Source organism: Saimiri boliviensis (assembly GCF_048565385.1).
Source record: "Saimiri boliviensis isolate mSaiBol1 chromosome 19 unlocalized genomic scaffold, mSaiBol1.pri SUPER_19_unloc_1, whole genome shotgun sequence".
NCBI lineage: Eukaryota > Metazoa > Chordata > Mammalia > Primates > Cebidae > Saimiri > Saimiri boliviensis.
Window position 1 is genome coordinate 1,108,352 of NW_027412502.1, and position 26,811 is coordinate 1,135,162.

Here is a 26,811-nt window from a genome sequence, read left to right on the forward strand (position 1 = left end):
CTTGAGCCCAGGAGTTTGAGAGCAGCCTGGGCAACATAGCAAGACCCCATTTCTACAAGAAATTTCAACAAATTTTCCAGGTGTGGCAGTGTCTCCCTGTAGTCCCAGCTACTCGGGAGGCTAAAGTGGGAGGATCACTTGAGTCCCGGAGGTCAAGACTGCAGTGAGCCAAGGTCATGCCACTGCACTCAAGCTTGGGCTTCAAAGTGAGACACCGTCTCAGAAAAAAAAAGCTGGAGCTTTTGTTTCGCATTTGTAAAAGGTAAATGATATCTCCTTTATGGAGTTACTGCGAGGATGGAAATGCAATTATTTCTTTTCCCTCCCCTTTTAGAAATACAATGAGACGGCATAGTGGACAGGTGAGGTGGCTCATGCCTGTAATCCCAGCACTTTGTGAGGCTGAGGCGGGTGGATCACCTGAGGTCAGGCGTTCAAGACCAGCCTGGCCAACATAGTGAAACCTTGACTCCACTAAAACTACAAAAATTAGCCCAGCGTGGTGGCATGTGCCTACAATCTCAGCTACTCGGGAAGCTGAGGCAGGAGAATTGCTTCAACCCGGGAGGTGGAGGTTGTAGTGAGCCAAGATCATCCCACTGCACTCCAGCCTGGGAGACAGAGCAAGACTCCATCTCAAAAAGCAAACAAAAACCAAAACCCGGTGTGGTGGCTCATCCCTGTAATCTCAGCACTTTGGGAGGCCGAGTTGAATGGATCACCTGAGGTCAGGACTTCAAGACCAGCCTGACCAACATGCAGAAACCCCACCTCTACTAAAAAGACAAAATTAGGCAAGCATGGTGGCATGTGCCTGTAATTGCAGCTACTTGGGAGGCTGAGGCAGAAGAATTGCTTCAACCTGGGAAGCAGAGGTTGCAGTGAGCTGAGATTGCACTCCAGCATGGACAACGAGAAGGAAACTCTGTCTCAAAAAAAAATAATAATTAGATAGGCATAGGCTCTGCGCGTCGGTGGGATTTGAACCCCTGCGCCTCTGGTGGGGGAGACACTTGGAGAGAAAAGCTGAGTCCCAGGCTTTGGGACCTCGGGAGACCGAAACCTGTCCCGCGGGTTATTGGGTCAGGTCGGGGAAGCAGCGCGCCGCGGAGGCCTCCCACCAGGGTCCTGGAAACAAAAGCCAAGTGTTTGCTCTGTGGCTGAAGGACAATGGCCCCACGGTTCTGTCACCACGGGGGGGCGGGGGGGGGCGCTCCTCCTCAGTGCGTTTCCTGGTTCTCTGGCCAAGCCCTCTGAACTCCGAAGTAGACCCTCGTTAGGGGGAGCTAGGGGACAGCACGAGGTCCCCGTGGGGTGTCTGCCAGCCCTGGGCGCCATGTCCTGTGGGGTGTCTGCCAGCCCTGGGCGCCATGTCCTGTGGGGTGTCTGCCAGCCCTGGGTGCCATGTCCCGTGGGGTGTCTGCCAGCCCTGGGCGCCATGTCCTGAGCAGCTGTGCTGTCAGTTACTTAAACATGTGTGTGGCACTTTCTGGCAGCCAGGCCCTCAGCAGCATGCAGATAACCTAAATGGTTCCGTAAAAGGCCTGTGAGGGAGGGGCAGCCGCGCGGAGTCGCCTGCTGGAGGCCGCACAGCCGGGAGGTGCCGCCGGGGTGGGGTTGGGTGTGGCTGCTGCGTGCCAGGGGTGGCGGCCAGGCCAAGGGCACCTCCATTCCGGAAGCTGCGGCCCGTCACAGTGCAGTCCACAGGTTCCAGACGGGGCTGTGGGGGCAGTGTGAGGGCGGGAAGGCTCCCGGGGGTCAAAGGAAGAGAAGGTGCCTCTTCCGGGGACCCCAGGGTGAGCTTTCCAGGCAGAGGGAAGCCTGGGGCCGGTTGTCATGGGGATGTCTGAGTCTCTAGCTGGAGTTACTGGGGCAGGAAGGACGGAAACGGAGGCCAACCGGTGTGAGCCTCCGCCTGCTGAGAGCCACGGGGAGAGGCTGCAGTCCTGTGACCCTGACCTTCCACCGCGGGGCAATTGCAGGAGCCTCCTCCCTGGTCTCTGCCCTCACTCACAGCGGCGCCAGCCGCCCCTGCGCCTCAGCAGAAGCTGGGCTCTTACAAGGCATCCCGCTCTGCCCCAGCGCTCGCCTCTCCAGGCACCGTCCTGGCTCTGGGCCCCTGCACTGCCCCTTCTGTTCTGCATTCCCTCCGCCTTTTCTGCCCTGTGAGGCAGACCTCTGCTGTCTTCACTGCTTTATTTCCCCAGACTCAGCCAGCATCGAAGGCGTGCCGTGTCCTAGGACCCTTGCAGCTGGCATGCAGGGAGGAGTGTGAGGCTCCCTGTCCCTCCTCAGACTCTCAGAATTCAGAAAAGCCACGCTTTTTTGTCCTTACCCTGCTGGGCCAAAGATGCCCTGCCTTCGTTATTCTCTGGGGTAGACACCCTGCGCTTTTGTTGTGCACCTGCCGTGTGGAACAGGGAGCTGCCCCGGGCCCTGCCCTCTGTAGCTGACTCCGGCTTCCCTGGCCACCCTCAGCTCAGCAGGGCCCCGGGAGCCCCAGTGCTGTGTGACACCTTCCGCAAGTGTGGAATTGACAAGAATGTGCTTTTCGTCCCTGAGTCACCATGTGGCTGGCATGTGCCCTGGCACGAGGGTTAGTGGCGGGCAGGGGCGAGCATGAAGGCACCTCCGCTGTGCCCCTGCTTTTGCCTTTTCCTGACTTCTCTGGCCAGCTCTTAGGTTGAAATAAGTCCTGCCTGTTTTAACAGATGTTTATTAAACATCTGCGCTGGCCAGGCTCTGAGCAGCCTCCAGGGTCTCTGTCCTGAATACAATAGGCCCCTCCTGGTGCTGGCGGGTGGAGGCGGGGAGATTAAGTCCAGTGTCCCACAGGTGACTGCGTAATTCCACATGGGGCAATAGGGAGAAAGAGCAGACCTTCCCTCTTATTTTTATTTATTTATTTATTTTCTTTTAATAAATTGAGACAGAGTCTCGCCCTGTTGCCAGACTGGAGTGTAGTGGCACGATCTCGGCTCACTGCAACTTCCATTTTCCGGTTTCAAGCAATTTTTCTGCCTCAGCCTCCCAAGTAGCTGGATTACAGGCACACGCCACCACGCACGGCTAAACAGACCTTTCCTTTTGTGAGAGGGATGCCGGTGGGGACAGCTGGGAGGGGAGATGAAACTGAGCGGAAGTGAGAGTCACTTTGGTGCCCAGCACGTTGTCTCACACCTGTAATCTCAGCACTTTGGGAGGCTGAGGCTGGGGGGTCGCTCTAGCCTGGGAGTTTGTGACGGGCCTGGTCAGCATCAGACCGCAGTCTCTACTTTTAAAAGTAAAAATAAGATATTCTGGGCAGAGAGAGGTCCCTGTGCAAACTGTGCAAAGGCCCAGAGGTGAGTGTTTGCCCGTTTTTGTTTTTTTTTTTTGTTTTTTGTTTTTTTGAGACGGAGTTTTGCTCTTGATACCCAGGCTGGAGTGCAATGGCAGGGTCTCCGCTCACTGTAACCTCCGCCTCCTGGGTTCAGGCAATTCTTCTGCCTCAGCCTGCTGAGTAGCTGGGATTGCAGGCACACACCACCATGCCCAGCTAATTTTTTTTTTAATTTTTAGTAGAGACGGGGTTTCACCATGTTGACCAGGATGGTCTCGATCTCTTGACCTCGTGATCCACCCGCCTCGGCCTCCCAAAGTGCTGGGATTACAGGCTTGAGCCACCGCGCCCGTCCTTGCCCGGTTTTTCAAGGAGCAGAGGGAGGGTGTGAGGGGGAGAGGGCCTGAGGAGTTCGTGCTCATCTGAGGGTGATGGGAAAGGAGTGTCTCTTGGGCCTCCCACGTGCTGTGAGAAAAGCTCTTCCTTGTTGGTGGGAGCAGGCCTCGAGGCCAAGGCGGGTGTGGGGGCCCCATGGCCCAGCTGGTTTGAGAACCTCACAGCTCCCAGGCCCTTCTCCCCCTCCAGCCTCCCTGTCCTTCGCTGTCCTGTCGCTGGTGAACGCCCCATATAGCCGAGGATTTTACTGTTGGGAGGACTCCATCCGGTACCCCTATCGTCCAGACACCATCACCCTTGGGCTCATGGCTGGGGTCACCATCACAGCCACCGTCATTCTTGTAAGGCAGGAGGGGTTCAGAGGGACAGGGAGGGGGGCAGAATGGGGTACAGCCTAACCCTGGGTTCCTGATGGGGGTGGACTGGAGGTCTGTGAGGGGCTGGGGGACACGGCCTTGCCCCGAGTGGTAATTGTGGGTAATAGGAACCCGCTTTTGTGTTTTGAGATGGAGTTTTGCTCTTGTTGCCCAGGCTGGAGTGCAATGGCAGGATCTCTGTTCACTGTAACCTCCGCCTCCTGGGTTCAAGTGATTCTCTTGCCTCAGTCTCCCCAGTAGCTGGGACTACAGGCGTGCTAATTTTTGTATTTTTAGTAGAGACAGGTTTCACCATGTTGGTCAGGCTGGTCTTGAACGCCCGACCTCAGGTGATCCTCCCGCCTCAGCCTCCCACAGTGCTGGGCTGGCAGGCGTGAGCCACCGAGCCCAGCTAGGACACCTTTAGAGTCCCCAGCTCTGTAGCAGCCTTGGGGAGGCCCATGGGGAGGACTGAGGCCCACTAAGGGCCCAACGGCTCACCAGGACCCCCTCTGGTCACCGCAGCTGCCCCACACGCAGGTCTCAGCAGGAGAAGCCTACCTGGTGCCCACAGACCGGCTCTATTCCTGCTCTGACTTCAATAATTACGTGGCTGCCGTGTACAAGTGCTGGGGACCTTCCTCTTCGGGGCGGCTGTGAGCCAGTCTCTGACGGACCTGGCCAAGTACACGATCGGCCACCTGCACCCCAACTTCCTGGCCATCTGTGACCCCGAGTGGAGCTGGGTCAACTGCTCCATCTACGTGCAGCTGCAGAGCGTGTGCAGGAGAAACGCGGCTGGCGTCACGGAGGCCAGGTGAGTGTGGACGAGCAGCCTTCACTCTGGGGGCAGTGGGAGCTGAAGAAGCCGCAGAAGCCAGATGATTAGGAGCCAGCAGGCGGGGGGTCAGGCAGGAGTGGGGCCTCAGGGCTCCAGGTGCCCCGCAGACAGCAGGAGGCTGCGGGGAACGTGCTGTCTCTGTTGAGTCTCAGCCCTGCCCTCTTCTGCGCTGTCGTCGTCTTCTTTTTTTTTTTTTTTTAAAGATGGGTTTTCACCATGGTGGCCAGGCTGGTCTTGAATTCCTGACCGCAGGTGATCCACCCACCTTGGCCTCCCAAAGTGCTAGGATTACAGGCGTGAGCCACCATGCCCCGCCTTGCACTGTCTTCTTACCATTTCTACTGATAGGTCCTTAAACGTTTCAACTCATCGTTGTCCTTTTTAAAAAAAATCAAAATATTGACTGACAAGCCTAGGGTAATGTCAGACCAAAATCAATCAATCAATCAATCAATCAATCAAAATAAAATTTGTATAAGTCACTATTTCTTCCATTTTAACGTGTACAGTTCATTTTTAGTACATTCACAATGCTGTACAGTCATCTCCTCTACCTAATTCCAGAATCTTTTCATCTCATCAGAAGGAAACCCCACAACATAGGGAACATGGCAAAACCCCGTCTCTATGACAAATCAAAAAATTAGGCCGAGCTAGGTGGCTCATGCCTATAATCCCCGCACTTTGGGAGGCTGAGGCGGGCAGATTATCTGAGGTTGGGAGTTCGAGACCAGCCTGGCCAACATGGAGAAATCCTGTCTCTACTAAAAATACAAAATTAGCCAGGCATGGTGGCACACGCTTGTAATCCCAGCGAATACCACACCATGAGCAAGAGAACCCTGCAGTGCTCTAGTTGCCATCATGGGAGTGTTGCCAGGACGCTATGGGCAAGAGGGTCTTGCAGTGCCCCAGCGGCCAGCAGGGGGCGTGACCCCACTCCACCGAGAGTAAGAGTGCCCAGCAGCACAGGCACCACACTGTGAGCAAGAGGATGTAGCACTGCCCTGTTTGCCAGCAGCGGACATATTGCCACTACACTGAGCAAGAGGGCCCTGCAGTGCTCCAGCTGCCAGCAGGTGATGCCGGTCACCACACTGTAAGAGGGCCCTGCAGTGGACCTAGCCAGAAGGGGGCGTGGGCACAGCATCGTGAGCAAGAGGGCCCTGCAGTGAAGGCCCCCAGTAGGGGCCCCCACACCCACCTTTCAGATTCTTGAGGCTCTTCCACCGGTGTGCATCCTGTCACACCACCAGCGTGCATTGAGTCACAGCGGTCTGCAGAGTTGCGTTCTCCTCCTTACAGAACTGGGGGGCATTGTGAGGGTGGAACTGCGTCCTCCTCAGCACACACCTTGGGGCAGGGTTCTTACTGCAAGAGGGGCTCGCGGTGGCCCCAGCTGCCATCAGGGGGGTGCAGACACAGGACCATGAGCAAGAGGGCCCCCACCGCCTGGCCACCAGCAGGGGGCGCCCGAGCGTGCCTTTTCAGTGGGCATCAGGGCGCCGGCGTGCATGGCGTCAGGGCAATCTGCGGAGCTGCGTTCTCCACGGCACAGACTTAGCGGGCACAGCCTCGGTTTGGGACAACTCTGGGCCGTGTCCAGGGTGAGTAAAATCCTTCCTGTTTGCATTCCTGACTGCTGAGGGTCAGAGACTAGTACGAAGGGCTCTGTGTGGGAAACTGGACACGAAAAGCCCCTCTGAACCCTGCGCACCTGGGTTCTCCTGCCCAAGGCCAGGCGGCTGCGGTGTGAGGTGCACCCAGCAGCCTCAGAAGACAAATGGAGCGTTCCTGAGGCAGATATGGCCTCTGAAATATGGATACAATAAGCCCAGTGCTCAGGTAGGAAACACCTAATGCTAATGCAAGGCCTCAGTCCAAACATGTTACTATAAAATCCGCACTAGTCATGTGGCCCTGCCAGTACCGCAGTTTCAATACTGAACACGGACATATCAGTGCAAACGTAGAAACCAACGTATGGTTAGGGTTTAGGGTGAGGATTAGGGCTAGCGGATAGGGTTAGCGTTCGGGGTTACCAGTTAGGGGTTAGGATACAGGGGTTAGAAAAATTTTAGGCCAAATACATTTAAACAGTTTGAGCACCGGAATGATTCACGAATCATGCCTGAAGCAGGAGAATGGAAAAAAGGGCTTGGGGCTTCGAGCTTTTAGTGGAGGCAGCTGAGTGAGGTTTCTCGTTGTCTCCAGCTGGGCGACCGCCGGTTGTGGGGATGGTTCCCTCAGCGTCCCTAATCATACAGCCAGCTGGCAGCTGGGCTTTTTGTTATTGACTGGTTGGTTGGTTAATGTTTTAAGGTCAGTTTAAATGACTCCAAGTTTGGTTTCCATTTGCTTAGGCAAGACCTCAGGCTAACGGCTTCTTCCTTCTTTGCTTTAATGTATCAGAACCATAATTCATTTTCATTTTACTTTACTGACATTAACAAAAGTAAGTTTTTTGTTGTTGTTGTTATTGAGAAAGTCGGTTTTATTGGCAACCTACTTCTGATGGTGCATAAAATAATGTTTGTTAATCATTAGCATCTTAGATTAGATGAAATGTGTTAACTCTATTAAGCTTTGTTATTAAACCATAACAGGAGTTCAGTTGCTTTTCTTTTCCTCCTAGGCTTTAACCATTTAAAACACAGTGATGCATCTCCTAACGATGTGGATACTTTCTGAGAAATGCGTCCTTAGTGATTTCATCTTTGTGCAAACACCATCGAGTGTCCTTCTAAAACCTGGATGGTGTAAGTGATATGGTATAGCTTCTTGCTTTCAGGCTACATACCATACCTGTATAGCTCATCTCTGTACTGAATGCCATAGTCAAATGTCACACCATGGTGCTTGTGGATTGTGATCCCTAAATATCTGAGTCAGGTCTCAGTCAAGTAGAAAGCTTATTTCGCCAAGGTTATGGACATACCCATGACACAGCCTCAGGAGGTCCTGACAACATGGGCCCAAGGTGGTCAGGGTAGAGCTTGCTTTTATATATTTTAGAGAGACAGGAGACACCAATCAATATGTGCAAGATGTAAAGTCATTCGGTTCAGTGAGGTGGAACAACTGGAAGTAGGAAGGCGGGGTGGGGGGTGGTTCTAGGTCAGAAGTAGATAAAACAAAAGTTGCATTCTTTTGAATTTTTTGATCAGCCTTCCACTGAATACAATTTAGTCTGGTTCAGTGAATTTGCATTTTTACACATACAGTAGGGCAGAGGAATGGTGTGATCTTGGGGCAGCACACCCACCTCCTCCCTGGTTTAAGCGATTGTCTTGCCGTATCCTCCCCAGTAGCTGGGATAACAGGCATGCACCACCACGCTTGGGTAATTTTTGCATTTTTAGTAGAGATGGGGTTTCTCCGTGTTTGTCAGGCAGTCTCAAGCTCCCGACCTCAGGTCATCCACCTGCTTTGGCCCCTCACAGTGTTGGGATTATAGGCAGGAGCCATCGTGCCTGGTCAGGAAGCTTATTTTGATTCTGATATTGTCAGCTGTATTTCAGGTATAACTTATTTTCCTTGGAGCGTTAAATACTGCGTTGGTATTGTATTACAGAAATAAAACACAGATCCCTTTTTATCACATTCATTGCTAGTGATATTGACAACTAAATTTAGACGCATTCCAGAGTCTGGGCTTCCAGTAATTCTTAGCGATCCTCTAAAGGTAAATTACTTTTTCTCAGGAGACACGGTGACATCTAATGTCGCATTGATTGTCCTGCCACTTTTGTTTCTCTAGTTCCATCAATTTCTTCAAAGCATCTTTGGGGGAATAACTTTGACTATCCCTTTAAACTTTTCAGTGTTAGAAAGCATCGTCATGAAACATTGAATAATTGTGGTCACAAATTCCCTTTACAGTCTTTCTTTGAATATTTTTTCCAGTGGCAAATATTTGCTTTTGTTGTATTATAGCTAAAAGGAATGCTGGGAAACAAAACAAAGACAAGCATTCATTATAAGAAGTGATTCAGTCACAATCAATTGCTATTTTAATTTTTTTAAAAAAAGTTATACCTTTGAAAATGTCCTGCTGTAAATTGAAATAGTCTCCAAAATCTGAATTCTCTCCTTGGTTCTAAGGTGACCAGATTTCCTATAGAGTGAACCACACCACAAGAGAAAGGATATGATAAATATGTTTACATGGATGTGTTATTTTAACGTAAATCTTGTAAAATAGGCATTTCATTGAAATTATATATGTTTGCATAAATTACTTTGCAGCATCATGAATGCCCTTGTTTTGAAAAGTAGCAGTAGTTAGTGTCAATTTCTACTTATTATTAGTACAAATGAGATATTTTTAAAAATTACAATTTTTAAATAAAGATTTTATTTTAAATTAGTTTTAGAATCACACTGAAATTGGGAGGAAAATGCAGATTTCCTGTGTAGTATTTTTAGTGGAGATGGGGTTTCACCATGTTGGCCAGGCTCATCTCAGATTATTTACCCGTCTAAACCTTCGAAAGTTGTGGGATGACAGGCATGAGCCACCATGTCCAGCCTACTATCCGTATATTTGCTTTGGTTAGGTATCTGTTCAGGTATTTACCCAGTTTTAAAATCACGTATGTGTTTTGTAAATATCTGCTCACATCTCTCTTGTCTTTTTGTTCTCTGAATACAGTTTTGCACAGTAGAATACTTAGTTTTATAAAGTCTGTGTTATCAATATTTTCATGAATTGGCATTTAATGTTTTGTGTTACAAGTCAATACCAAACTCAACGTCATATAGATTTTCTTTTAGATTTTTTATAGTTTTGCATTTAAAATTACAGTCTCTGGACTATTTTGAGTAGGTTTTTGTTTTTCTTAATTTGTGTATATATTCATTTGATTCTACATGGCTTCCAAAGTCTTCCATCGCCGTCTTTGGGAAGAAATGATTACAGTGGGCTTCATTTTGGTTTGAATTTCTACAATTACTACATCGAGTAAAGTCAATATTGAATTTTATAGGTATTTTAGGACAGCCAGGCGGGGTTGCACGTCCACCTAGGAACTGAGCAAGAGTGTCTGTGCTGAGCTCTGGCGTCACCAGAGGGTGCACGAACCCACCCCTGACCAACTTCTGTCTGAGATGCCAGAAGCCGCAAGGAGCTTTATCTTCCTCAGGGCAGCATGAAGGTCGTGTCAACTTGGTGTTGTTCATTGGTGAGTAACAAACTTCCCATCCAAAGCCCTGAGTGCAGAGGAGAGAGGGTACTTTAGAGAGTACTCAGCAGAGGAAGGATTTCAGTTAGAAAAAGGAAACCCTCACATCCACTGTTTTGACTACATTCTGATCTTTCCAGTGTCCAAGACACAGCGGCTGCTAATAAGTATTCTCATAGTGGTCTGTAATACAGTCATCACACCATGCCCTAACACCAATATAATATTCACACCATGTCCTAACACTAATATCCACATCATGCCATAACACTAATATATCCACGCAGTAGCTAATACTAGTAAATACAATAGTGTCTACTAAGTGGACTCTGTTGACATGGAGATTTTTATAAGGATTTCACAGCTTTGGTTGAACTATAGCCTCTATAATGGACTTTGATGAGGTCTTTGCTTTCCTGGCATGGTATTGATATGGTTGTTCTAAAAAGTAGTTTACTTTCCAGTAATGTCATACTTGTAAGAATCTTCCAATAGCAGTACAAAGTATAACCTGTTTCTTCTCTTAGATTTTGCAGCTGTTGTTGCTGTACCAGATTTACAATGTCCCAGAAAATACTTCAGTGTATTTTACCCAAAGTACACTCTCCCAGGTAACCACCACATAACCCCTAGATCAGGAAATCCTCACGGTTCCTACATGATAATTCAGTCTACAAACTCATTTCACTTTTACCTTCTGCACCAGCTGGGAGTATGATGTATTTTTTCATTGTTCTGATCCAGTTTTCTTTTCCTGGCACTGTTCCCCAGACTTTCCTGCATATTTGTCACCTTGACACATTTAAAGAGCATACAGGTTTTTGTTTGAACACCTGTCTTCAGTTCTTTGCGGTATATGCCGTGGAACAGAATCATTGAGTCAGATGGCAAATCTATTTGTAAGTGTTTGAAGAAACACTAAATGATTTTACACATAGGCTGGACCGTTTAATACTGTCAGAAGCAGTGTTTAAGGGTTCAAGTTTCTTCACATCTTTGTCAACTCTTTTTTTTTTTTTTAGTATAACTATTCTAGTGTGAAATTATTTGAATGTTTTTGAGACAGAGTCTTTCTCTGTCGCCCAGGCTGGAGTACAGTAGCACGACCATGGCTCAGTGCAAACTTCACCTCTCGGGTTAAAGTGATCATCCTACTTCAGCCAGCTGAGGAGCTGGGATTACAGGCACATGCCACTATGCCCGGCTAATTTTTGTATTTTCCGTAGAGACAGGTGTTCTTCATGTTGGTCAGGTTGGTCTCGAACTGCTGACGTGCTCTGCTCGCCTCAGCCTCCCAAATTGCTGGGATAACAGGCAGGAGCCACTGCACCCTGCCACTCTCAGGCATTTTCGTTTTCTTTCCTTTTTCCTTTTTCAGACGGGCTCTTGCTGTGTCAGCCAGGCTAGAGTGCAGTGGCTCGATAACGGCTTACTGCAGCCTCCACTTCCTGGGTTCAAGCAGTTCTCCTGCCTCAGCCTCCCAAGTAGCTGGATTTTAAGTGCATGCTAGCAAGCCCTGGTAATTTTCATATTTTTAGTAGAGATGGGGTTTTGCCATATTGGCCAAGCTGGTCTTGAACTCCAAATGTTAAATGATTTGTCCGTCTCAGCCTACCAAAGTGCTGGGATTACAGGTGTGTGTCACCATGAACTGGCTAATTTTGGTATTTTCAGTAGAGAGGTGGTTTTGCTATGTCGTCCTTGCTGGTCTTGAACTCCTGGAGTCACATGATGCACCTGCATCAGCTTCCCCTTGTGCTGGGATTACAGGCATAAACCACCATGGCCATGCTTTCTTTTTTGAGACAGGATCTTATGCTGGCACCCAAGCTGGAGTGCAGGGCTGTGATCCTGGCTTACTGTGACCTCCACATTGTGGGCTCAAGCAGTCCTCTCATTTTGGCCTCCCAAATAGCTGGGACTGAAGTTATGTGCCACCATGAACTGGCTAATTTTTGTATTTCCAGTAGAGAGGTGGTTTTGCTTTGTCATCCTTGCTGGTCTTGAACTCCTGGAGTCACGCGATGCACCTGCCTCAGCTTCCCCTTGTGCTGGGATTACAGGCATCAACTGATGTGCCCAGCTAGTTTTTTTTCTTTTTGAGGAATTACCGAACTATGTTAAACACAGGATGCACCGTTTTTGTTCCCTGTACAGTATTTAAAGATTGTGGTTTCTCTCTCACCTTGCCAATGCTTGTTAATTAACATTTGTTGGATTATATCCTTTCTAGTGTGTGTGAGGGAGTATGTCATAGTTTCAGTTTAGATGGCCATAATCATGATAGTGATCATCTTTTTATGTGCTTGTTTTCCATTTACATGTATTTTTGGCAAAGCGTGTGTATGTCATTGTGTATGACATTGAGTATGTCATACAGTTAAGATGGCCGTAACGATAATGATATTATCCATCTCTTATGTGCCTGTTTTACATTTCAGTGTTTTATTGGCGGAGTGTGGGTTCAGCTGTTTCTCCATTTAGCAATTTGGTTGTTTTTGTTGTTGATTTATACAAATTACACATCGTGGCTAACAGACTGTTAGACATGTAATGCACAAATATTTTCTTCCTTTCTGTGGGTTGTGTTCCCCCTATCTTTTTTTTTGTTTTGTTTTCATGAGATGGACAGACTCTAGCTCTGTTTCCCTGGCTTGAGTGCAGTAGTGTGATCTTGGCTTACGGCAACCTCTACCTTCTGGTTTCAGATGATTGTCCTGCCTCAGCCTGCCAAGTAGCTGACATTACATACTCCCAGTACCATACCCAGCCAATTTTCTGTATTTATTTATTGATTTTTGAGATGTTGTATTGCTGTTGCTGTGTCACCCAGGCAGGAGTGCATTAGTGCAATATCAGCTCACTGCAACTTCCACCTCCCGGGTTCATGCGATTCTTCTCCCTGAGCCTTCTGACTAGCTGGGATTACAGGCCTGTGCCACCACGCCCAGCAAATTTTTGTATTTTTTATAGAGATAGTGTTTCTCCACAATGGTCAGGCTGGTCTCAAACTCTCAACCTCAGTTGATTTGCTTGCCTCAGCTCCCCATAGTGCTGGGATTACAGGCGTGAGCCACTGCACCTGCCACTCCTAGGTATTTTGGTTTTCTTTCTTTTTTATTTTGAGATAGGTCTTGCTCTGTCGGCCGGGCTGGAGTGCAGTGGCCTGACAACTGCTCACTGGAACCTCTGCCTCCTGGGTTCAAGCAATTCTTGTGCCTCAGCCTCCCAAGTAGCTGAGATTACAGGTACCTGTTGCCATGCCTGACTAATTTTCATGTTTTTAGTAGAGATGGGGTTTCACCATGTTGGGCAAGCTGGTCTCGAACTCCTGACCTCAAGCGATCTTTCTGCTTCGGCCTCCCAAAATGCTGGGATTACAGGCATGAGCTGCCATGCCCGGCCTTTCTTTTTTGAGACAGGGTCTTGTGCCGTCTCGCAGGCTGGAGTGCAGTGGTGTGATCTCGGCTTGCTGCAACCTCCACATTCTGGGTTCAAGCAATTCTCCTGTGTCAGCCTCCCAAGTAGCTGTGACTACAGGTGTGTGCCACCATGCCTGGCTAATTTTTGTATTTTTAGTTGAGATGGGGTTTTGCTAAGTCGTCCTGGGTGACCTTGAACTGCTGGACTCAACGTGATTTACCTGTCTCGGCCTCCCAATGTGCTGTGGTTGCAGACATCAGCTATTGTGCCCAGACTATTTTTCACTTGTGAGTAAATACGAAACTATGTTAAAAATAGGCTGCACCATTTTATATTCACATATGGTATTTAAGGATGGTGATTTCTCTCTGACCTTGCTAACACTTGTTATTTTCTATTTATTTGGATTATAGCCTTTTGAGTGTGTGTTAAAGGAGTTTATCATTGTGATTTCCATGTAGATTGCCATAATGAGAGTTATATTGATCATCCTGTTATGTGCTTGTTTTCCATTTGCATGTCGTATTGTTGAAGTGTGTGTTCAGCTGTTTTTAGATTTTGTAATTTGGTTGCTTTTGTTGTTGAGTCAGACAAATTATACACTGTGGTTAACAGACTTGTTAGATATATAATGCACTGTGTGCTGTCTTTTCACTTTCTTTTTTTAATTTGAGATGGAGTCTTGCACTTTTACCCAGGCTAAAGTGCAGTGGTGCGATCTCAGCTCACTGCAACCTCCCACTCTTGGGTTCACATGACTCTTGTGTCTCACCTTTCGAGTAGCTGAGATTACAGGCTCCTGTTAACACGCCCAGCTAAGTTTTTGTATTTTTTTTTTCTTTTGGAGACGGAGTCTCGCTCTGACACCCAGGCCTGGAGTGTAGTAGCACAATCGGCTTACTGTAACTTCCACCTCCCAAGTTCAAGTGATTCCTCAGGTGAGCACCACCACGCCCAGTTAATTTTTGTATTTTCAGTAGAGACGAGGTTTCTCTATGTTGGTAAGGCTGGTCTCAAACTCCCAACCGGAGGTACGTGCTCGTCTCAGTCTGCCAAAGTGCTGGATTATAGGCGTGAGCCACTACACTCCTCCAGTCCCAGGCATTATGGTTTTCTTTTTTTTCTTTTCTTTCTTTCTTTCTTTTTTTTTTTTTTTTTGGTGCGATCTTGCCTCTATTGGCCAGGCTGGAGTGCAGTGGCCTGATATCAGCTCACTGGAACCTCAGTCTCTTGGGTTCAAGCAATTCTCCTGCCTCAGCCTCTGAAGTAGCTGGGATTACAGGTGCATACCACCACACACGGATAATTTTCATATTTTTAGTAGAGACTGGGTTTTGCCATGCTGGCCAAGGTGGTTTTTAACTTCTGACTTCAAGAGATCCTTCTGCCTCCACCCCTCAAAGTGCTGGGATTACAGGTGTGAGTCACCATGTTTGGCCTTTCCATTTTGAGATGAGGTCTTGTGCTGTCTCCTAGGCTGCAGTGCAGTGATGCAATCTCAGCTTACTGCAGCCTCCACATTCTGGGCTCACACAATCCTCCTGTCTCAGCCTCCCATGTAGCTGGGACTACAGGTGTGTGCCACCATGCCTGGCTAATTTTTGTATTTCTAGTAGAGGTTGGGTTTTGCTGTGTCATCCTGGCTAGCTTTTAACTCCCGGACTCATGTGATCCACCTGTCTCTGTCTCCCAGTGTGCTGTGATTATAGGCATTAGCTATCATGCCCGGCGTATTTTTAACTTTTTGAGGAAACAGCAAACTGTGTTAAAAATAGGCTGCAGTAGAGAAATGCAAATCAACACTACATTGAGATACCATCTCACGCCAGTTAGAATGGCCATCGTTAAAAAAATCTAGAGATGACAGATGCTGGAGAGGATGTGGAGAAATAGGAACACTTTTACACTGTTGGTGGGAGTGCAAATTAGTTCAACCATTGTGGAAGACAGTGTGGCGATTCCTCAAGGACCTAGAAATAGAAATTCCATTTGACCTAGCAATCCCATTACTGAGTATATATCCAAAGGATTATAAATGGTTCTATTATAAGGACACGTGCACACGAATGTTCATTGCAGCACGGTTTACAATAGCAAAGACTTGGAACCAACCCAAATGCCCAACGATGATAGACTGGACAGGGAAAATGTGGCACATATACATAGAAAACGATGAGTTCGTGTCCTTTGTACGGACACGGATGAACCTGGAAAGCATCAATCTCGGCAAACTGACAGAAGAACAGAAAATCAAACACTGCATGTTCTCACTCATAGGCGGGTGTTAAACAGTGAGAACACATGGACAAAGGGAGGTGAGCATCACACACTGGGGTCTGTGGAGGGCATGTAGTGGGAGTTGGGGAGGGATATCATGGGGACAAATGCCCGATATAGGTGATAGGGAGAAAGGCAGCAAACCACATTGCCAAGTATGTACCTATGCGACAATCTTGAATATTCTTCAAATGTACCCCAAAACCTAAATCGCAGTAACATACATATTTAAACAAAAAAGGCTGTACTATTTTATATTCCCCATACGGTATTTAAGGATGGTCATTTCTCTCAGACCTTGCTGATACTTGTTATTTTACATTTCTTTAGATTATAGCCTTTCTAGTGTGTGTCAAAGGTATATGCCATTGTGGTTTCGGTGTAGATGGTCGTAATGGTAATGATACTGATCATCTTGTTATGTGCCTGATGTCTGTTTGCATGTCTTATTAATGCAGTGTGTGTTTAACCGTGTCTCTATTTTCCTTTGCAGATGAAGTCTTGCACTGTTGTCCAGGTTCGAGTGTAGTGGGGTGATCTCAGTTCACTGTAACCTTCATTACCTGGGTTCAAACAAGTCCCCTGCCTCAGCCCCCTAAAGTAGTTGAGAGTACAGTCTCCTACTACCATGCCTAGCTAATTTTTTGTATTTTTCCTTTTTGAGACAGAGTGTAGCTCTGTTGCCAAAGGTGGAGAGCATTAGCACAGTCTGTGCTCATTGCAACCTGTACTTAACGTGGTTAGGCTCAGGGTTAGGGTTAGGGGTTAGGGATTAGGGGTTGGGGTTAGGGGCATGTGGTGCATTGTCCCAGCGCCGGCTTACGTGGTGTGGCATCCAGGCCCTGGCGTGCATCACGCGGCATCCTGCCGGTCTGCGGGGTTGCAGTCTTCTCAGTATACATCTGTGGGGAACCGTGAGTGTGGAGCTGCATGCTCCATGGCACAGGCCTAGCGGGCATAGCCTCGCTACAACTCTAGGCCACGTCTACAGTGAGTAAATTCCTTCCTGTTTGCAGCCCTTCATTGCTTAGGGTCAGAGACTGGTAAGATCTCGGTATGGAAAACTGGACACCGAAAGCTCCTCTGAATCCTTCGCACCTAGATTCTCCCCACCCAAGGCCAGGCGGCTGCAGTGCAAGTTTTAATAATCAACACTGACATATCAGTGCAAACGTAGAAACTAACGTATCGTTAGGGTTTATGGTGAGGATTAGGGCTAAGGGTTAGGGTTAAAAGTTAGAATTTAGGGGTTAGAAGAATTTTAGGCAAATTTGAAGGAAGGAATGATGAATCGTGCCTGAAGCACCAGAGTGAAAAATAGGGCTTGGGTCTTCCAGCTCTCAGCGGTGGCAGCTGAGTGAGGTTTCTCGTTGGCTCCAGCTGGGCAACCGCCGGTTGTGGGGATGGTTCCCTCAGTGTCAATAGTCATACAGCCAGCTGGCAGCTGGGTATTTTGTCATTGACTGGTTGGTTTGTTAACGTTTTTAAGTCAGTTTGCATGCCTCAAAGTTCGGTTTCGTTTGCTTAGGGAAGACCTCAGGCTAGCGGCTTTCTCCTTTTTTGCTTTAACATGTCAAAACCATGATTCATATTCATTTTACTTTCCTGGCATTAATAGAAGTAAGTTTACATTTTTGTTGTCATTCAGAAAGTTGGTTTAGTTGGCAGTCTATTTGTGATGTTGCATAAAATAATGTGTGTTAATTATTAGCATCTTAGATTAGATGAAATACATTAACTCTATTAAGCTTTGTTATTAAACCATAACAGTTCAGTTGCTTTTTTTTTTCTCCTAGGCTTTAACCATTTAAAATACACTCAAGCATCTCCTAACAATGTGGATACTTTCTAAGAAATGTGTCTTTAGTGATTTCATCTTTGTGCACACACCATCAAGTGTCCTTGTAAAACCTGGATGGTGTAAGTGATATGGTATAGCTTCTTGCTTTCAGGCTAAATACCATACCTGTATAGCTCATCTCTGTACTGAATGCTGTAGTCAAATGTCACACCATGGTGATTGTGGATTGTGATCCCTAAATAACTGAGTCAGGTCTCAGTCAAGTAGAAAGTTTTTTTGCCAAGGTTATGGACATACCCATGACACAGCCTCAGGAGGTCCTGACAACAAGGGCCCAAGGTGGTCAGGGTAGAGCTTGCTTTTATATATTTTAGAGAGACATGAGACACCAATCACTGTGTGCAAGATGTAAAGTCATTCGGTTCAGTGAGGTGGAACAACTGGAAGTAGGAAGGCGGGGTGGGGGGTGGTTCTAGGACAGAAGTAGATAAAACAAAAGTTGCATTCTTTTGAATTTTTTGATCAGCCTTCTACTGAATACAATTTAGTCTGGTTCAGTGAATTTGCATTTTTACACATACAGTAGGGCAGAGGAATGGTGTGATCTTGGCGCAGCACACCCACCTCCTCCCTGGTTTAAGCGATTGTCTTGCCGTATCCTCCCCAGTAGCTGGGATTACAGGCATGCACCACCAAGCCTGGGTAATTTTTGTATTTTTAGTAGAGATGGGGTTTCTCCGTGTTTGTCAGGCGGGTCTCGAGCTCCCTACCTCAGATTATCCACCTGCTTTGGTCCCTCAAAGTGTTGGGATTATAGGCATGAGCCATCGTGCCTGGTCAGGAGGCTTATTTTGATTCTGATATTGTCAACTGTATTTCAGGTATAACTTATTTTCCTTGGAGCATTAAATACTGCATTGATATTGTATTACAGAAATAAAACACAGATCCCTTTTTATCACATTCATTGCTAGTGATATTGACAACTAAATTTAGATGTATTCCAGAGTCTGGGCTTCCAGTAATTCTTAGCGATCCTCTAAAGGTAAATTACTGTTTCTCATGAGACACAGTGACATCTAAAGTCGCATTGATTGTCCTGTCACTTTTGTTTCTCTAGTTTCATCGATTACTTCAAAGCATCTTTGGGGGGATAACTTTGACTAACCCTTTAAGCTTTTCAGTATTAGAAAGCATCGTCATGAAAAATTGAATAATTGTGGTCACAAATTCCCTTTACAGTCTTTCTTTGAATATTTTTTTCCAGTGGCAAATATTTGCTTTTGTTGTATTGTAGCTAAAAGGAATGCTGGGAAACAAAACAAAGACAAGCATTCATTATAATAAGTGATTCAGTCACAATCAATTGCTATTTTAATTTTTTTTTAAGTTATACTTTTGAAAACATTCTGCTGTAAATTGAAATAGTGTCCAGAATCTGAATTCTTTCCTTGGTTCTAAGGTGACCAGATTTCCTAGAGAGTGAACCACACCACCAGAAAAAAGATATGATAAATATGTTTACATGGATGTGTTATTTTAACGTAAATCTTGTAAAATAGGCATTTCATTGAAATTATATATGTTTGCATAAATTATTTTGTAGCATCATGAATGCCCTTGTTTTGAAAAGTAGGAGTAGTTAGTGTCAATTACTACTTATTATTAGTGCAAATAAGTAAGGAGATATTTTTAAAAATTACAATTTTTAAATAAAGGCTTTATTTTAAATTAGTTTTAGAATCACACCGAAATTGGGAGGAAAATGCAGATTTCCTGTGTAGACCCGAACTAGTTTCCCCTCGTATAAGCATATCAACATGTATGAGATATGTTGTTAACAATATATATATATATTTTTGAGATGGAGTCTTTCTTGCTCTGTAACCCAGGTTGGAGTGCAATGGCACGATACTGGCTCATTGCACCCTCTACCTCCCATGTTTAAGCGATTCTCCTGCTTCAGCCTCCCAAGCAGCTGGGATTACAGGTGCCCACCAGCACGCATGGCTAATTTTTTGTATTTTTAGTAGAGACGGGTTTCTCCATGTTGGCCAGGCTGGTCTGGAACTCTGACCTCAGAATATTTACCCGTCTAAGCCTTTGAAAGATGTGGGATGACAGGCATGAGCCACCATGTCCAGCCTACTATCAGTATATTTGCTTCGGTTAGGTATCTGTTCAGATATTTACCCAGTTTTAAAATCACGTGTGTGTTTTGTAATTATCTTCTCGCATCTCTCTTTTCTTTTTGTTCTCTGCATACAGTTTTGCACAGTAGAATACTTAGTTTTATGAACTCCGTTATCAATATTTTCATGAATTGGCATTTAATGTTTTGTGTTACAAGTCAACACCAAACTCAACGTCATATAGATTTCCTTTTAGATTTTTTATAATTTTGCATTTAAAATTACAGTCTCTGGACTATTTTGAGTATGTTTTTGTTTTTCTTAATTTGTGTATATATTCATTTGATTCTACATGGCTTCCAAAGTCTTCCATCACCGTCTTTGGGAAGGAATGGCTGCAGTGGGTTTCATTTTGGTTTGAGTTTCTAAAATTATTACATTGAGTAAACTCAATATTGAATTTTATAGGTATTTCAGGACAGCCAGGCGGGGGTGCACGTCTGCTGAGAAACTGAGCAAGAGTATCTGTGCTGAGCTCTGGTGCCACCAGAGGGCGCACGAACCCACCCCTGACCAACTTCCCTCTGAGGTGCCCGAAGACTTCCTCGGGGCAGCACGACGGTGGTGTCAACTAAGTCTTGTTCATTGGTGAGTAAAAAGCTTCCTTTCCATGGCCCTGAGTGCAGACAAGAGAGTCTTTAGAGTACTCAGCAAAGGAAGAAATTCATCTAGAAAAATGAAATCCCCAAATCCCATCATTACGACTACATCCTGATATCATTGTCAATATCCAGACACAGTGGCTGCTAAGATATGTTCTCACAGTGGCCTCTAACATAATAATCACACCGTGCCCTAACATTACTATGATATCCAGACCATACCCTAACACCAACATAATATCCACACCAATATAATATTCTAACGCTAATCTGATATCCACACTGTTGCTTCTAATGCTAATGTAATACTATCCATATGGTTCCCTGATGTTAATGTAATATCTGCACTGTTCTCCAACACCAATATAATATGTACACCATGCCCTAACACTAATATCCACACTGTGCAGTAAAACTAATGTGTCCACACAGCAGCCTCTAATACTAATAAGTATAATAATATCTACTAAGTGGAGTTGGTTGACATTGAGGCTTTTATAAGGGTTCACAGCTTTGGATGAAGAGTAGCCTCTATAGTGGATTTTGGTGATGTCTCTGCTTTTCTGGCATAGTATTGACATGGTTGTTTTAAAAAGTAATTTACTTTTTAATAATGTCATACTTCTAGGAAACTTCCAGTAGCAGTGCAAAATATAACCTGTTTCTTTTCTTAGAGTCCCCACCAGTTATTGCTGTACCAGATTTGCAACATCCCACAAAATACTCCGGTATATTTTATCCAAAGTGTGGAAACTCTCCTAGGTTACCACCGCATAACCCCTAGATCAAGAAATCAGCATGGTTCCTACATGATAATTCAGTTCACGAACTCATTTAACTTTTACCTCTTGTCCCGCTTGGGAGTATAATATGTTTTTTCATTCTGATCCAGTTTTCCTGACACTGTTTCCAAGACTTTCCTGCATATTTATGATCTTGACATATTTAAAGAGCATACAAGTTTTTGTTTGAACACCTGTTTTCAGGTCTTTGGGGCATATAGCTAGGAATGGAATCACTGAGTCATACGGTAAATCTACTTGCAACCGTTTGAAGAAACTTCAAATTAGTTCCCAGGGCTCATCCCTCACTTCTATCACATTCACGGAAAAGGCTTCCCTGATTACCTTATCCGCCGCCACCACCACCGCACCACTGCTCATGCTAGTGTGCATTACACCCACATCTGATTTTGCTTTCCTTTCCTTTCCTTTCCTTTCATTTTCTTTCTTCTTTCCTTTCCTTTCCTTTCTCCTTTCCTTTCCTTTCCTTTCTCCGGTGTTTTATTTTATAATAACACCTTATTTTATAAAATCACTAATCTCATCGGGCCAGGGCCCCACCCTATGACTTCATTTAACTTTACTTACTTCCTTAGAGACCCTATCTCTAAATACAGACACACTGCGGGGTTAGGACTTGGACATATGAATTTGTGGGAGATACCAACATTCTATCTGTAGCACATGAAAACTTTTCAGAAATGTTAAATCTTGGGATTTACCATGAAACTACTGTGTCAGAAACCCTAGGATTTGGTCTCAAATATCTCTTTCAATCAGGCTTTTCGGTGTGTCTGAGTTTGAGACCCAATAAGTGTCAATACAGGAAGTGGATGGAGGGAGATGAATGAAGTAGATTGTCAGCAGAACGTGGAGTACTTTGAGGCTCAAGAATGCAAAGGCTGCTCTTAGTCAGTGGGACACCTAGAAGGAGAGGAGCTAAATCATTTCTTTTGCCATCTGTTTGTGGAAGGAAGGGGAGGAAAGAAAGGAGGAGAGAAGGAAAAAAGGACGGAATTAAGAGAAAGGGAAGAAAGGAGAAAGAGAGGGAGGGAATAAGAAAGGGACAGAAGAAGGCCTTTTGGAAAACAGTTTCCCATTTCCGGTGTTTACATTCTAAATACAGTAATGGAGAAATGGATAAATACGATATATATTATGAAAATCTATAGCTCATTCCAGGGTCAAGCCAGCAAAGGAGAAAGGGGAATCAGGGTAACTTGTAGATCTGTGCAACCTCCCACTGACAAAAATGTGGACGCTCAGATAGGAAGCTGATGTGAGGCACACATTCAGTTTTATTTATTTGTGCTGATGTTAACAGGAGGACATCTAAGTGACTGTGTTTACTAAGATAGAGAGATAGTTAAGAGAGCAGTCAGTTCTGAAACTACCTTCAGAAGGTGATTACTGAATCTTGTGGATTCTCTGCAAGTTTGAGGAAGGGCACACAGTGAGAGAGGATAAATAAGGTCACAGAGAAAGCGACTGTTTCATGGAAAGCAAAGACCCAGAATGAGGGTGAAGATGAGGGCAGGGTAAATCGCAAGGACATTTAACATTTTTTGCCAGTTAGCACCTCAAAAGGCATCCCGGTCTGAGCTCTGCAGAAGGGACATGTTTGCAACTCATTGTGAGTCCTCTGGGTGAATCACTGACTGTGCCTATGAACAGGACCAACTGGCCAAGACTGTGAATTGTGATGACCACCACTATTGTTAGGCTGAACCCTTGTTAAACAGGATAGTGGTTTTCAGTACCAGCTAAAAGAATTTTAAAATGTTGACCATTTATATTATTTAAGTAATGTGCTACCATTTATAGTCATTTATATGACATTAATATACCATTTATATCACATATGCCATTAAGTAAAATAAAGTCAACATTTATATTACTGAAGCAATGTGCTACAGAAACCCTAAAGGGGTTTCTGTAACATTAAATTGATGGCTCTCTAGTGCAGTCCAGAATCACCTGTAGGGCTTGTTGGGCCACAGATTGCTGGTTTCCACTCAGAGTTTCTTATTCAGTAGGTCTGGGTGGGGTCTGAGAATTTGCATTTATAATAAGTTCTCAGACACAACTGATGCTGCTCGTTCGGGAACCACAATATGAGAACTATGGTTAAGCCTCACGCCACAGCATTCCTATAGCAAGAGCCACCTTTGCTAATTCAGGGTAACTTGTTGGCTGCAAACTGTAACCATAGGCAACTTCTTTAGCAATATAAACCTCTAGATAAAAGAAACACTCGACAATCATAATAGAAACATATATGGTCAATGAAATATCTTTTTTCCAAATGGGAACATGTGTCTAACAGCCTCAAAAGAATATTTTCACCTAGACTGCACTAAAGTAACAAGATAAATCTGAAACTAAAACTTAAAACGGCCTTTATGAACAGAAACACTTTGACACCTCAGGTAAAGGGCTACATATTTCCCTCTCTATTTTCATATCTTAGCTTTAAGATGAAATGACATTGTCATTTTACTTATAATAGGAGAAACTACGAATAGGAGAACTTAAATAACATTGTCATTTGACTTAAAATAGGACAACCTAGAAACTTGATTCCCACTTATTAGTGCAAACCAAAGGGGTTATTTCCAAATATTTTCAGTTTAGTTTTTGTTCATGTGTAATATAAATGATTTAAAAGCCAGGTTTCGGGGAAAGCTGCCATAAATGTGTTTAATAGTTGCTGCCTCAGCATCCATTTTCAGACCTGACCTAAGTTGTCTGAAGCCCAGTCTCACTGTATCCCCTCCGATCTGGGTAACCCTCCCCCTCCCTGAGTGGTCGTGATGCGGCCCATCCCGCTGAGTCAGAACCCACCCATCACACAGCTGCTGGTCATGATAAAACCTAATGGTCGACACCAGAGCCCTGTAAATAAGCCCAGCTCCACGTGTTCTCTTAAATCAGCAAAGCCACACCCTCACGGGAAAGCCCGAGAAGAAAGCTTCAGGCCCTCCCTCTGCTCTCTGGTTCCTCACGGCCTTCAGACTGCCCCTCGGGCTGCAGACGCTCCCCGACCTTCTCCAGGATGTGTAAGTTAGAGATTTCTTCTGTTCCTGTGTTTTGGTGTTGCCTCCTCCTTGTGCTTTACCTGACTGACACCCCAGAGCCTGCCTTTCCTCCTGGCCGGGGCTCTCCTGAAGATGGGCCGGCTTCTGGCCTCCTTTAAAGAGAGACCTCAACCAAATTAGAGAGAAACCTAAATAAATAAATCACAACAGAAAGCTTGGTTTTTTACTTAAAATCCATATTTATAACATAAAATGTGTTTATGCTAGATTTAGAACACACTAGGCCTGTTCTAGCTCTAAATTGCACTGCTATCTTGTAGAATGCAGTTATTCCTCATTTTATTTTCCACTTGAAGTCATTGTATTTCCTCAGTTTATAAACACCTTGAATTCTTGAGCTGAAAAGACAGGGTAACTTGATAGGGCATCCCCCTTAGGAACCATAACCCCCAATGCAGAACAAATGTGCAAAACTGTGAGCACCATGTCCTATGTTATTAAAGATAGAATATAATGCTGAAAGGCAAGAAAGTCTTTATGAAGAAGTTTAAAGGAGTAGAAGAATGGACAGATGAACTGGAAATGGAAAGATCAGTTTTCCTTTCCTTTAGGAGTAAGCCCCTTTGGAAACTAGCTGGTAAATGTCACAGTCCCTTTAGATGGCAAGGTTAGTGAATACTAAGAAAACACTAGGGTACAAGTGTTCATCACGCAAAGCACACCTGTAATATTTCATCTGGTCTCTCAGTGACCCTAGAAGAAACAAGAGACGTTTTCAGATGAGGAGATTGGGCTTCAGGGTGAAATTAGGAGACTGGTAAGACTCACAGAGAGAGTCAGTGGTGGAACAGAGTTCAGATCCACATTCTTCCAACTGCAAGCACAGGGCATTTTCCACTAATCAGTGCACTAACCCAAGAAATCTAATTTTTCCAAACATTTAAAATGATGCTATGGCCATCTGAGTAAAACCACTTTTGGCCTATACTTCTGATTCCTCATTACCAGCCTACCATTGTTTATCTGATATGGGCAGCAGAATTAAGATGTAATGAAGTCTAACAGAACCCCTCATTATCTGTGTAGATACAGTAGTAACAGAGATGGTGATATCGTTTGAATGTTTGGGTCCTTCAAGTCTCAGGTTGAAATGTGATCCCCAGTGTTGGAGGTAGGGCCTGCTGGGAGGGAGGTGTTGGCTCATCGAGCAGATCCTTCATGAATGGCTTGGTGCCCTCCTCACAGTAATGGCTGAATTCCTGCTCTCTTCACTCACTGAGATCTGGTTGTTAAAGTGTGATACTGCCCCCCGTCTCTCTCTTGCTTCCTCTCTCACTATGTTAGGTGCCAGCTCCCCTTTGCCTTCTGCCATGGTTGTAAGCTCCCTGAGGTCCCACAAGAAGCAGATGCTGGTGCCATGCTTCTTGGACAGTCTGCACAACCATGAGTCTAATCACCCTCATTTCCCTATAAATTACCCAGCCTCAGGTATCCCTTTATTACAGCAATGCAAATTGGACTAATACAGATGAAGAGATAAAGTATTAATTTAGAAGATGTTTATATACATATATATATAAATATATATATACATATACATATGCATATATATGTATATATGTATATATGTTTAACATTCTCACTGAGACTGGGAGGTGTTAGAGACACATAATTGAAAACGAAATCTCCCCCCAACCAAGAAAACTTCTCCACGAAGGTAGAAGAGAAAGAAATACTATTATTACACTTTAATTTCTGGGGTACATGTGCAGAACGTGCATTTTTGTTACATAGGTATCCACACGTCTTGGTGCTTTGCTGCATCTGATCCTCCCATCAACTACACTAGGTATTTCTCGTGTTATCCCTTCCCAATCCCCCCACCCCTGCCTGTTCCTCCCCACCCCTCCCCCACCACCCACAAGCCCCAGTGTGGGATGTTCCCCTCCCTGTGTCCATGTGGTCTCATTGTTCACCATCCACTTATATTTTAGAAAAAAATATTATGTTTTAAGTTCTGCAATACATGTGCAGATCATGTAGGCTTGTTCAATAGGTATACACATGCCATGGTGGTTGTTACTTCATCCATTGCCCCGTCATCTACATTAGGTATTTCTCCTAATGCTATCCCTCCCCAATTCGCCCACACCCTGCTATTCCTCCCCTAGCCCCTCAGCCCCTGGGCCCCAGTGTGTGATGTTCCCCTACCTGTGTCTGTGTGTTCTCATTATTCAGCACCCACTTATGAGTGAGAACATGCAATGTTGGGTTTTCTGTTCTTGTGTCAGTTTGCTGAGAATGATGGTTTTCAGCTTCATCCATGTTCCAGTAAAGGACATGAAGTTATTTTTTATGGCTGCACAGTATTCCATGGTGTATATGTGACATATTTTCCTTGTCCAGTCTATCTATGATGGGCATTTGGGTTAGTTCAAAGTCTTTGCTATGGTCTTTGCCACAATAAACATACGTGTACACGTGTCTTTATAATTGAAAGTGTTATAATCCTTTGGGTACATATCTAATAATCGGATTCCTGGGTCCAACAATATTTCTATTTCTAGATCCTGAAGGAATCACCACACTGTCTTCCAC

At 45.2% G+C, this 26,811-nt stretch overlaps 1 long non-coding RNA gene and 1 pseudogene across 1 annotated transcript in view; both read left to right on the forward strand.

The window, feature by feature from the left end:
• LOC141583186 (uncharacterized) overlaps positions 1-26,811 on the forward strand; it is a 157,382-nt gene that overhangs the window by 129,183 nt on the left and 1,388 nt on the right. The window contains exon 3 of the long non-coding RNA XR_012515896.1: positions 20,200-20,379. This is a non-coding gene — a long non-coding RNA (uncharacterized LOC141583186). The remainder of the gene's footprint in view (positions 1-20,199; positions 20,380-26,811) is intronic.
• On the forward strand, positions 3,754-4,895 carry LOC141583201 (phospholipid phosphatase 2-like; annotated as a pseudogene).